We start from the raw sequence: 13,212 nt of genomic DNA on the forward strand, positions 1-13,212 counted from the left end.
AAGCACTGGCTGCCTTTTTTCCCCTCATTTCGCTTCTGTTTAACAGGTGCCTTAACTGGCTCAAGGCGGCCTCTCCGCCATTAGTAATGGCCGCCATGCGGCACGCCACTAGCCACGTGACATCCATTCCAGGTCTCTATTTCCATGGTTTTTGCCATCGGATTAGCTTTTCAGATAAGTTTTAAACCATCATTGGACAAATTATCTTCTAATAAATTTAGTTCCGATAACTTTCAGTCGGATAACATTTTTTTTCTGGTAAAGTTTAATGGTCAAAAACGTTTGTAAAGCCTAAAATCAAACATTTTAGTTTGAAGCAGACTGGCTGCCTGTCGCTTGCTGATGATGTCATCATTAAGCGCAAAACGTGATTGGCCGGTTGACGCAGGGAGCATTGTGGGTAGTGTAATTCAGGTTCACTTTAGATGTTACAGTGACTCGTCCACTCGACACAAAAACAACAGACTAGTTTTAACATTATTTTACTTTATTTCTTTGTGGCTGTAATTCAATCGCCAAGACTAGGTGGGGGAGAGGAGCTCTCACGGCGCAGCTGTGTATACAGATGGAAGAACTTTTCTTCACATTTAGACAGTTTTGGATTTTTAAAAAAGGATGCTTTATATGGATTATTTATTCAGATGAATCCCACTGAAATGAACAGGGAAGAATTTATATTTACTACATGTATTTTATTCTGCCAATCAATGCATTAATGGATGTATTTCGGTTGTTTAACCCACAGGGTTCAAAGCTTGTGAAAAAAGCAGCAGCTTTTACTGTAGCTCGTAAATGACGGTGTATCTAATACCGAGATAAACTGTGACTTCTAATACTGTGTTTTACTGCTTTTGAAAGAAGATGACAGTGTTTAGGTTTTTTTTTTTATTTTAATTCATTCATTTTTAATGTGTTCTTTGTGTTTGTGATCCTTGAATTTACCCAGCAGCCCCTGCGGCTCTTAAAGTGAAACTGGTATATCAGAAGCCGACAGTGTAATCTGATGTGGCCGCGTCCAAATCAATGCAAATAGTTATCGGTTATCTGTAATAAAGATAAACTTTTTAGCAGTTTATCGGTTTATCGTCATAAAAGATAACTTTTGAGTTATCTGATTAATGGTTATCGAAGCTAACTTTTTGTTTAGCTGTGCCCACCACTGTGTATAACTGATATCATCAGCATAGCAATGAAAGGCAATCCCAAAGCGCCCAAGGGGTGCTGTATAAAGGGAGAAAAGCAGAGGGCCTAAGAAGGACCCCTGTGGAACCCCAAAGGTTAGAGATCGTAGTATTGTACAAAACAAAACATAGTGAAAACCACTGGTCAGGTATGACTTCAAACACTCAAGGGCACTCCCAGTAATCCCAAAATGATTCTCCAGCCTATGATGATCCACAGTATAAAACGCAGCACTGAGATCTAACAGCACTAGAACCGTAGTGGTGTCTGTATCCATTGCAAGCAGAAAATCATTCACTAATTTAGTGAGCGCTGTCACTGTGGAATGATATTTTCTAGGATCAGACTGCAGTGGCGCAAAAAGATTATTCTCACTAAGGTGATTCACGAGCTGTCGTGAAACCAATTTTCCAGAATTTTAGAGCAAAATGATAGATTTGATATCAGCCTATAGTTTTTCAATACACTAGGGTCAAGATTAGATTTCTTAAGTAATGGTTTAATCACTGCAGATTTAAAACATTTAGGAACAGATCCAGAATATAATGAGAGATTAATCATTTCCAGCACAGTCGGCCCAAGAGTGGGCCACAGGTCCTTAAACAGTTTTGTTGGTATAGGATCAAATAAGCAGGTTGTGCTTTTTGTAGACATTACAAGTTTCATCAGCATGCCCAGTGATATACTATCAAATTCCGTAAATCTAGGTACTACCTTAGTGATGGCACCCACCTCAATAGCAGGGTGTAGTGGCTGGGATAAGGCATGCTGGGACATGCTCAACCTAATGCCTTATATATTCTTCTCAAAGTAATCCAAGAAATTCTGTGCTGTAAAAGGAGAGCGACTTACAGATGGTTGTCCATGAATAAGTGTTGCCATCGTGTTGAACAAGAACTTATGAGTTATGCTTGTTTTTGTTGAACAAATCTGAGTAATAGGTCCACTTTGTAGCCAGTAGTGCATGCTTATAGTCTAAAATAGCATCACGCCACACAAGGTGGAATACTTCGAATTTTGAACTGCACCATTTCCGTTCTAGATCTCTAGCCTTATGCTTGAGATCACGCGAGTAATCACTGAACCAAGGTGACTATGTTTTGGGGGGCGTCATGGTTTTAATAAAGGTTGCGCAATCATGTCGAGTGTAGTTTTGAGCACTGAGTTTAAACTATCCACAAGAATGTCTACTGATTGGGCATTTGCCAAATGTGAAGCTAAGATATCAGGCAGTCTAGCTTTGAGTTCAGTCATAGTTGAGGAGTTGATGCATCCACAGTGATAAGTAAGATTGTTGTTCTACTAAACATGGCAGCGAAACTGTAAACTTAATAAGTGAGTGATCAGAGACCACTGATGTAAGAGGCATGATGTCAGTATTCGTGACAGCAATACCACATGTGATAACCAGATCCAGGGTATTTTCACTAATGTGCATCGAGTCCTGAATGCATTGTTGAAATCCTAATGCATCCACAATTTCCATAAATGATTTGCAGAGGGGATCAGATTGCTTATTTATATGAATGTTAAAGTCACCAAATCAGAATGTTATCTGCACTCCTTGACAAGTTAGAGATGAACGCACCAAATTCATCTAGGAATTCAGAGTATGGGCCAGGAGGCCTCTATACAGTGACAAAATAATATGGCTGATTTTTATTCTTCTGATCGGTAATACGTAGCATCATGGGCAGAGCGGAGAATCAGATGCTCAAAAAAGTTATATTTGTGACCCCCAACAACTAATAAGCTAAACCGAGATTTATAAATAAGAGCAACACCAGCGCCTTGCTTTCGCATCATGAGAGATGTGACTAAATGTGTATGCCGGTGGGCAGGCCTCATTTAAGGGAAGGACAGCTGTAGGTGTAAGCCAGATTTCACATAACCCAATCATATCTAAGTGATCAGTGATTTTGAGGACAGTGAACTTATATTAATGAGAGCCAGACTAAGGACCTCAGTGGGGTTGACGGACTGTTTGGATGTAGGGGTGGTTCCAGAGTAGCGTATATACACTCAACAAAAATATAAACGCAACACTTTTGGTTTTGCTCCCATTTTGTATGAGATGAACTCAAAGATCTAAAACTTTTTCCACATACACAACATCACCATTTCCCTCAAATATTGTTCACAAACCAGTCTAAATCTGTGATAGTGAGCACTTCTCCTTTGCTGAGATAATCCATCCCACCTCACAGGTGTGCCATACCAAGATGCTGATTAGACACCATGATTAGTGCACAGGTGTGCCTTAGACTGCCCACAATAAAAGGCCACTCTGAAAGGTGCAGTTTTGTTTTATTGGGGGGGGGGATACCAGTCAGTATCTGGTGTGAACACCATTTGCCTCATGCAGTGCAACACATCTCCTTCGCATAGAGTTGATCAGGTTGTCAATTGTGGCCTGTGGAATGTTGGTCCACTCCTCTTCAATGGCTGTGCGAAGTTGATGGATATTGGCAGGAACTGGTACACGCTGTCGTATACGCTGGTCCAGAGCATCCCAAACATGCTCAATGGGTGACATGTCCGGTGAGTATGCTGGCCATGCAAGAACTGGGACATTTTCAGCTTCCAAGAATTGTGTACAGATCCTTGCAACATGGGGCTGTGCATTATGCTGCTGCAACATGAGGTGATGTTCTTGGATGTATGGCACAACAATGGGCCTCAGGATCTCGTAACGGTATCTCTGTGCATTCAAAATGCCATCAATAAAATGCACCTGTGTTCTTCGTCCATAACAGACGCCTGCCCATACCATAACCCCACCGCCACCATGGGCCACTCGATCCACAACAATGACATCAGAAAACCGCTCACTCACACGACGCCACACACGCTGTCTGCCATCTGCCCTGGACAGTGTGAACCGGGATTCATCCGTGAAGAGAACACCTCTCCAACGTGCCAAACGCCAGCAAATGTGAGCATTTGCCCACTCAAGTCGGTTACGACGACGAAATGGAGTCAGGTCGAGACCCAGATGAGGACGACGAGCATGCAGATGAGCTTCCCTGAGACGGTTTCTCACAGTTTGTGCAGAAATTCTTTGGTTATGCAAACCGATTGTTTCAGCAGCTGTCCGAGTGGCTGGTCTCAGACGATCTTGGAGGTGAACATGCTGGATGTGGAGGTCCTGGGCTGGTGTGGTTACACATGGGCTGCGGTTGTGAGGCTGGTTGGATGTACTGCCAAATTCTCTGAAACGCCTTTGGAGACGGCTTATGGTAGAGAAATGAACATTCAATACACGAGCAACAGCTCTGGTTGACATTCCTGCTGTCAGCATGCCAACTGCACTCTCCCTCAAATCTTGCGACATCTGTGGCATTGTGCTGTGTGATAAAACTGCACCTTTCAGAGTGGCCTTTTATTGTGGGCAGTCTAAGGCACACCTGTGCACTAATCATGGTGTCTAATCAGCATCTTGATATGGCACACCTGTGAGGTGGGATGGATTATCTCAGCAAAGGAAAGTGCTCACTATCACAGATTTAGAATGGTTTGTGAACAATATTTGAGGGAAATGGTGATATTGTGTATGTGGAAAAAGTTTTAGATCTTTGAGTTCATCTCATACAAAATGGGAGCAAAACCAAAAGTGTTGCATTTATATTTTTGTTGAGTGTAAGATTGATGGAAGTAGGTTTAGGTTTGAGACATTCCACACAGCTTGTAGGTAGTAGACACAGAACATTTGATGCTGCTGGAATAGCCAACGGTTCCGGAGTAGCATATACGTATAAAATACATGAAAGTAGGTTAAGGTTTGCAACATTCCACATGGATTGTAGGTACCAGACACGGAATATTTGATATTTGATATTGCTGGAACAGCCAACGGGTAATCCTCAATTTCAACATCATCCAAGTTTTCAAAACATATCCCTCTATGATTTTTTATGGACACGTCGACGGAAACAGGGCACAGTCTCAACTTGATGAATTTCCCTCCCTGGCAGATAAACTGCACAATCACCATAGTGGATTTTCTGTGCTAATTTACCTGCTAAGGTAATGGATTCCACACTCATATTTGTCATAAGCTGGCTGGCAGTGTCGGGAGCTCTGGCCCCAGGAATACATTTAACGTCAGCCGGTGTCTGTAACCTGACTTTGCAGGTGACAGAATCCCCTATCACTAAAGCCCGGCGTTTCGGCCCAGATAGGAGTGGAATTCACCCATGGGCTCAAAGAACTAACATCAGGCATATCCAAGGGAGAAAACCGGTTCACAGTTTGCAGTAGCGAGTGTGCGTTAATTGCTCATCACTGTGTCGCTGATGTGCACATCACTTTGATGACTTCTTGTTTTCACACTATTAACGGTTCTCAGCATCACCTTTACATGTCCACAGTCGAACAATAGCTGTAGAAACGTACCTACGGCAGCCAGGATTTTTGCGTGACGCACCGCACATTTCCACGGTCATTTCACTTTTGATACATCTGAACATTGGCATGCAGATGGACGTACGCCAGGTTTTTGTGCATAAGCATGCTTTTTACATGACGCCCCTGGGCCTAACTGATATTTGGAGACTCATTAACCCCCAAGAAAGGGGACACACATTTTACTCTCATTCTCATAGAACTTATTAATGAATAGACTTCTTTCTTATTTCTCATTACTTTTTGACACAGTCACAGATTGTAATATAGGGGTCATAGCAATAACAGACCATGCACTGGTGGAGCTACATCTAAATTTAAATGCTGATAAGAGCAAGGTTAGAAGATGGAGAATGAACACAAGTTTGTTCCAGGATGATCAATTTGTCACAAAACTTGGGGAGGATAAGAATATTTATGGAGTTAAATACAGGAACAACAAAGAGATTATTCACACTTTGGCATGCTCTTAAAGCATTCATCAGAGGAAAGTTTACAGCCTGCAGCTCATGGAAAAAAGGAAAGTAAGGAGAAAATGCAATCACTCAAAAAGGAAATAACTGACCTTGAAAAAATTTTAGCAGAACGATATGATGAGGAACAGTTTCAGAAGGTTTTTCTGCTAAAATTTGAATTGCAGAATACTGTGTTCATTATTTAGGCTTAAAACTAATTTTTATGAAAAATGGAGATAAGAAAGGATGGTTATTAGCAAGACAGCTAAAACCTCAGGATGCAAACAACACTATTACAACAGTGAGAGAAAATAATGAGCTAATCACATCATCTACAGACATCATGGTTTTCAAGAATTTTTACAAGAACTTGAATACATCTACAAATACAACTAATAGTGAAGACCTATCTTCCTTTTCCAAAAGATAACATTGCTGCAGGTCCCTCAAATGGAAAAAGATAGTTTCAATATCCCTATGTCAGATACCAAAGCAAAAACCGCTATTATGTCTATGAAAACTGGGAAATCACGGAGCGTAGATGGCTTCCTAGCAGAATTTTATAAGAAATAAATAGATGGCCTCTGCCCTGTTCTTACAGAGGTTTTTCATGAAGCATTTCAATATAATTCATTCCAGACAGCTTTAATAAGATAAGACAAGGCGAAACCAACTTTATTTATCTCGAAGCAAATTATTTTGCAAGAGTACCGAAACAGTAAAAAGTGAACAATGTTTTTTTTTTAACATTAAGTACAATAGTGCAGCAGATAACTGAAAAAAAAAAATCCTTCAAATGGTGTTGCAAGCACTGAACTTTGCACAAATACATCTTAGAAATTACCCTTTTGGAAAGGAAGGGTGCCCATTTGAATTTTCAATAGGCAGTCAGGTAGGGGTTAATTGAAGAATTACACAGGGATAAAACATGCTCGAATCATGTCGAAAACTAGACCATATTATGCCTTTATTTGTCGATGGTACAAACAGCAAAAATGGTGACAATGGTCAATTTCAGTTTGCACAGAGGTTAAAAGTTAAAGATGCTGTAATTTTGGAAAAAATTAATGCAAATTATTGGTTGGGTTAATAATAACCCCGTCACACATAGCCGGAATCATGCAATGTGGTGTCGGACTTATGAATCGGCGCACATCCGAAAAGTGTCGGATTTCAGTTCCAAAATGTTCTCACAGCCATCTGCGGAAGTCCACAAAGTTGGTCAAAATCAGCTGGCGGCCCCGAGTGTGACGCACATGTTCAAAACTCTCCGGGCGCGGTCAAGATGGCACCTATCCAACGGCGGTCCATGTGTTAATCTGAGGACCATCTGACCGCAATTTACATATTCCAATGGTGGCAAAACGGGATGTGAAACAATTTGAGTGCATACGAGGGAACCTTGAGATAAATCTGGCACAGCAAAGCCTGCCGGTATGGCCTGCATGTGCCACGTATAATAATGCACAAAGGAACTGTTGAAATGTATGTGGCATGCTTCATCACAATAATAATTATGAATTATTATCATGTACAGTGAATGTGAACAGAGGCTATCAAACTGAAAGCTCCGTGCGCTACTGTGCGCACACCACCGCAAATCTGAAAAGGCTGTTATATCCACATTAGACCTTACAGGACAGATATTTGTCCATTCCTTCCGATGGGCGATTTCTATTTCTATTATCGCCATCATAACACAGGCAGCTGCCCCTCTCTGTGGTGCGCAGTAATGCATCATTGCACACATCAGGCTCGGAGCTGGAAGGAAGTCACGCTGTAATAAATGATCATCTTCTAACCCTGAAGGAGATATAATATGGAACTTGTGCCAGGCCATTACACCATTAACAAACATGAATCTCATCTCCAACAGCGGTCCAGGAGTGTTTCACAGCGTGAACATGTACGTGAAGACTGGACAGCAGCCTGCGGTTAAAATCCTCTCACCCAAAAGAAAAAAAATTAATTCCATGTGATAATCCAATCATCGCAGTGTCCAGAGTTGTGTTGTGCTCCTGAAGTGGGCAAACAAGAAAAAAGAAAGTTCCCTGGAAAGGCGCTCCATCTGAAAGACTGCATGGCCCAATGCCAGTGAACTCTGAGCAAAGCTGTCCAGTGGCAGGCGTGCGCACATGTGCCCCGCGCGTGTGCTTAGTAGCCCATGCAGTGTTATGAATACACACACACACACGGCTGAATGATAATTGCAGCCCCACGTGTGCACAAACGCACGCTGGACACTCGCACGCACATGTGCGTGAGAAACACAACACTCCAGTCTGTGTTTGCCATCCAGACATATGGAGATCGGGCAGTCTGCAGTGCCTTTTATGGTCATCTGACAGCAGTCTGTGTCATCTATGTACACTCTAGATGCAATCTGACAGGTGTGGACGAGGCAGTCTGTCTGTGCTCCGACACTGCAGAACACACCTCTTTTCCTCCCGACTGCATCGGATCATCTGATCATCTGCATCGGATTAACACTTCCTGTGTTGGGCATGCTTCCGGTAAATTTTTGCTATGTGTGACAGGAGCATAAGGTTTTAAAGTGGAATAGTTTGCATTATGTGCCACGCTTAGTTATCATGTTGTGGGGTAACATGTCACGTCATAGTGTCCAATGGACATCAACATTATTTAACAGTTACTTTGCAGACCAATTACTCAACATAGTCAAAACTATTCCATTTGTTAATCCTATTAGCTCAACCAATAAATTGCACCACTTTTTATTTTTACCAAAATTGGAGTAACTATAACTTTTGATCCCTGTACAAACCAAAATTGAGCTTTCTCACCATTTTTGCAATTTCTTTACCCCATAACTATAGAATTCAGTCATAGACAGAATCTTTATGATCAGACAAATAATATGGAATTTTAACCCCTGTGTAATTCTTCAATTGACCCCTACCTTGCCGCCTATTGAAAATTCAAGTGGACAGTCTGCTTTTTCAAAAGAGTAATGTCTAAGGAATATTTGTGCCAAATTTGGTGCTTGTATCACCATTTGAAGGATTACTCTCTAAGTATTCACTTAACTGCTGCCCGGCCACAAATTATTTTAATGATGCTATGATATCCCTAATACCAAAAAAAGACAAAGATTTAGTAGATCCAGCTACGTATAGACCCATAAGCCTATTTAATGTTGATTGTAAAATATTATAAATTACATTTGACCTGAGGTTGGACAAAGTTTTGCCAACAATTATACATAGAGATCAATTGGAGTTCATAAAGAACAGACTGCCAAATGATAATACAAGGAGATTATTACATCTGCTGTGGATGAATCAAACTAATCCACAAGCTATAGTAGCCATATCCCTAGATGCCAAAATAGTCTTTGGCAGGATGGAGTGGGCTTTGTTATTTGCAATTCTGCCAAGATTTGGATTTTCTGTAGATGGCTAAGGATCCCGAATTCGAATCCAAGGGCCACAGATTTTACTAATGGGATGGTGTCTCAGTTTGTCAACATATCTAGATTAACATGTCAAGGATGTAGTCTTAGCTCACTTTTGTTCACAATATTTCTTGAACCTTTGCCTGTTAATGATAAGAGAGGAGTCAAAAGTCCGAAGAGTTACTGGAGGAGGTAGGGAGCATAAACTGTTCCTCTATGCTGACAACATTTTGGGACTGTTTCAGGACCCAGCCAACTCCATAGCAATGTTCTTGGAAATTATCAAAACATATTCTAAAGTCTCTGGGTATTGTACTAATTGGCACAAATCAGAAGCTATGCCAGTATCCCAGACCTGCTCCCGTAGTCTAATATTTATGGATGTAACTAGATACAGACCCAGATATAAAATAAATCATTGTCGCAAATATGGAAAAACTACTAAATAAAATAAAAGTTAATTTGGATAACTGGAGCAGGCTGAGCACAGGAAAAACACCTCCGTGTTGATAACCATTTGTAAAATCCAGGCGGCTTTTGATGGCTTTCAGTGGAGTGAGTATATGAGAAATTGTTTAACAGCAGGACATGTTCCAACTTGTCCTTAAGGCTTCCAACAGAGGTGTTTTTCCTGTGGCGGAGCGTCGCGGCGGCTGCGTCCCGACGCGCAGACCCGTCCGCACGTCTTTCATTAAAAAAATCTCCTTTAACAGTGGAATATCCGGATAAAATGCTGAAACCGGCTTCTTCTGAAACTTCTCTGTTCTCTCACGACGTCCTGGATCAATAGAACCTGAAATGTGGAGGTTTTCAGCTTGAACAAGCTGACGCCGCCGCCTGAGAGTGCTGCGCGACGTCTCGCACCGTGGGAAGTCCTTAAAGCGACAGAATCACCTCAAAATCTCTCATCAGCCGTTAAAATTTTCACTGAAAACCAGCTTAATTTTTCGAACCGTGTCCACTTCGATGTGTCTCACAGGTTTAGAAAAAATTTTGATCAAACAAAGCGCCAGTCTCTCAGCAACTTCTCAGACAAAGGAATTCCGACGAGGGGCTGGACGACTCCTCCCACAAGGAGTGCTCACAGGCGAATGACGTCACCGACAGGCGTGGAAAAACTCACGCATGCGCACGAGGGTTCAAGCATGTCTGACGTAAAAACATATGAATGAAATCCATATAGTTTTTGAAAAAAATAAAAAGGACCGTTACTTTATTGACAGCCCTCGTATTATAGATCTGTGTAGTTAATAACATTATCTTCATGGACGATTAGTTCGCGCGCACGTGAAAAAAAAAAAAGCAGCCGCTGCGGCTTACGGAACCCGGGAGAGGTCACTTAAAGTGATATTTTTTTCTGGCTATGATAATTTGTGCCTACGTTTTCCTTTAATTAAGCCCACAAATTAATAATACGTGCTCTAAAATGAATAAAACGTGCGCACGTTTGACAAGTCTGACACATCAGAGGAGGAGTTTTAAGGTTGCTATAAGACTGACTTTTGATTGTGCAAGTAACTTTTTTTTTGGTGCAAGTATTTTTTTTTGTTACTAGCACCAGTGCAAGTAGGTTAAAAAATGTATTTCGACCCCTGTATAAAAACATGATAAACTGCTTTCTTTGGGGTGAACGGAAACACAGAATTCACATAAACAAACTATACCAACCAAAGAAGGAAGGGGGCTTGTCTTTACCAAACATATTTTTTACAATACTTCTTGTGAAATGGCAAAGCATGAAAAACATTGGGGTGAAACAAATTGTGATTTGGACTGGATACTGATTGAACTCTTGCTCAAACAATAAAACAGAAGAACAATATGATGAATCTAAATACATTCCAGGATCCATTCCAGAAAGTGTTACTTACATGCATGGTATGTGGGAATGCCCCAAGGTTCTTCTTTTATGGGAGATCATTTTGGAGTATATAGGGAATTGGATGAGCTATAAACTCCCAAGTTAACAGAGACTGTGTCTGCTTGGAGATAGAACAGTAGTGCCACATTTAAACACATCTAAATATCGAATATTGAAAGCTGGCCTATTAACCTGAGCACACCTGAACCACAAACTACTACACTGGCTATTTGTAAGGTTCAAATGATGGAAACGACCGCATATGAAAAAATGCTGACAAGGTTGAACGGGGCAATACCATGGCTGATGAGCAATGGGAGAGTTTTAGAGAATATGTGTGCAGAGGAAACAATGTAAACATGTGAAAAGTTGATGAAATGTACCGCACCCACTGACTGCCTTCGCTATATTAATAACCTCTATTTTTAACAATTTGTGACAGACACTGCATGTTCCATAACCTGCTGCCTTTTATTGTTTGTTTGTTTATTCTGTGTGTGATGCTTTGATTGTTTCTGTTCAAGGGTAGGTATTGTTTCGATGTTGATAAATGTCAAAAACAATTTTTATTTATTTATTTATTTATTAAAAACACTAAATAAAAAATTATTGAAACCTTGTAGCTTCTATTCATTGAAAATATAAACGCAACACTTTTGGTTTTGCTCCCATTTTGTATGAGATGATCTCAAAGATCTAAAACTTTTTCCACATATACAATATTACCATTTCTCTCAAATATTGTTCACAAACCAGTCTAAATCTGTGATAGTGAGCACTTCTCCTTTGTAGAGATAATCCATCCCACCTCACAGGTGTGCCATACCAAGATGCTGATTAGACACCATGATTAGTGCACAGGTGTGCCTTAGACTGCCCACAATAAAAGGCCACTCTGAAAGGTGCAGTTTTATCACACAGCACAATGCCACAGATATCGCAAGATTTGAAGGATCGTGCAATTGGCATGCTGACAGCAGGAATGTCAACCAGAACTATTGCTCGTGTATTGAATGTTCATTTCTCTACCATAAGCCATCTCCAAAGGTGTTTCAGAGAATTTGGCAGTACATCCAACCAGCCTCACAACCGCAGACCACGTGTAACCACACCAGCCCAGGACCTCCACATCCAGCATGTTCACCTCCAAGATCATCTGAGACCAGCCACTTGGACAGCTGCTGGAACAATCGGTTTGCATAACCAAAGAATTTCTGCACGAACTGTCAGAAATTGTCTCAGGGAAGCTCATCTGCATGCTCGTCTTCCTCATTGGGGTCTCCACCTGACTCCAGTTCATCGTCGTAACCGATTTGAGTGGGCAAATGCTCACATTCGCTGCCGTTTGGCACATTGGAGAGGTGTTCTCTTCACGGATGATGTGAAGGAGATGTGTTGCACTGCATGAGGCAAATGGTGGTCACACCAGATACTGACTGGTATCCCCCCCCAATAAAACAAAACTGCACCTTTCAGAGTGGCCTTTTATTGTGGACAGTCTAAAGCACACCTGTGCACTAATCATGGTGTCTAATCAGCATCTTGGTATGGCACACCTGTGAGGTGGGATGGATTATCTCAGCAAAGGAGAAGTGCTCACTATCACAGATTTAGACTGGTTTGTGAACAGTATTTAAGGGAAATGGTGATATTGTGTATGTGGAAAAAGTTTTAGATCGTTGAGTTAATCTCATACAAAATGGGAGCAAAACCAAAAGTGTTGCGTTTATATTTTTGTTGAGTATAGAATAAGTAAAATTTTCACAGTCTGAAATACCTGACCAAAAATATTGAACTTTTTCACAGTATTCTAATTTTTTTGAGATGCACCTGTATTACCTTTGGTACACAAGAGTTGTTCATTCAAGAGCAGAGACACTGAAATGAGAACATCA

At 41.1% G+C, this 13,212-nt stretch overlaps 1 protein-coding gene across 3 annotated transcripts in view; it reads right to left on the minus strand.

The window, feature by feature from the left end:
- Positions 1-13,212, minus strand: part of lrch2 (leucine-rich repeats and calponin homology (CH) domain containing 2) — a 147,839-nt gene that overhangs the window by 74,117 nt on the left and 60,510 nt on the right. The gene's annotated exons all lie outside the window — the stretch shown is intronic.

The sequence above is a fragment of the Thalassophryne amazonica genome, chromosome 9 (assembly GCF_902500255.1).
Source record: "Thalassophryne amazonica chromosome 9, fThaAma1.1, whole genome shotgun sequence".
Taxonomy (NCBI): Eukaryota; Metazoa; Chordata; class Actinopteri; order Batrachoidiformes; family Batrachoididae; genus Thalassophryne; species Thalassophryne amazonica.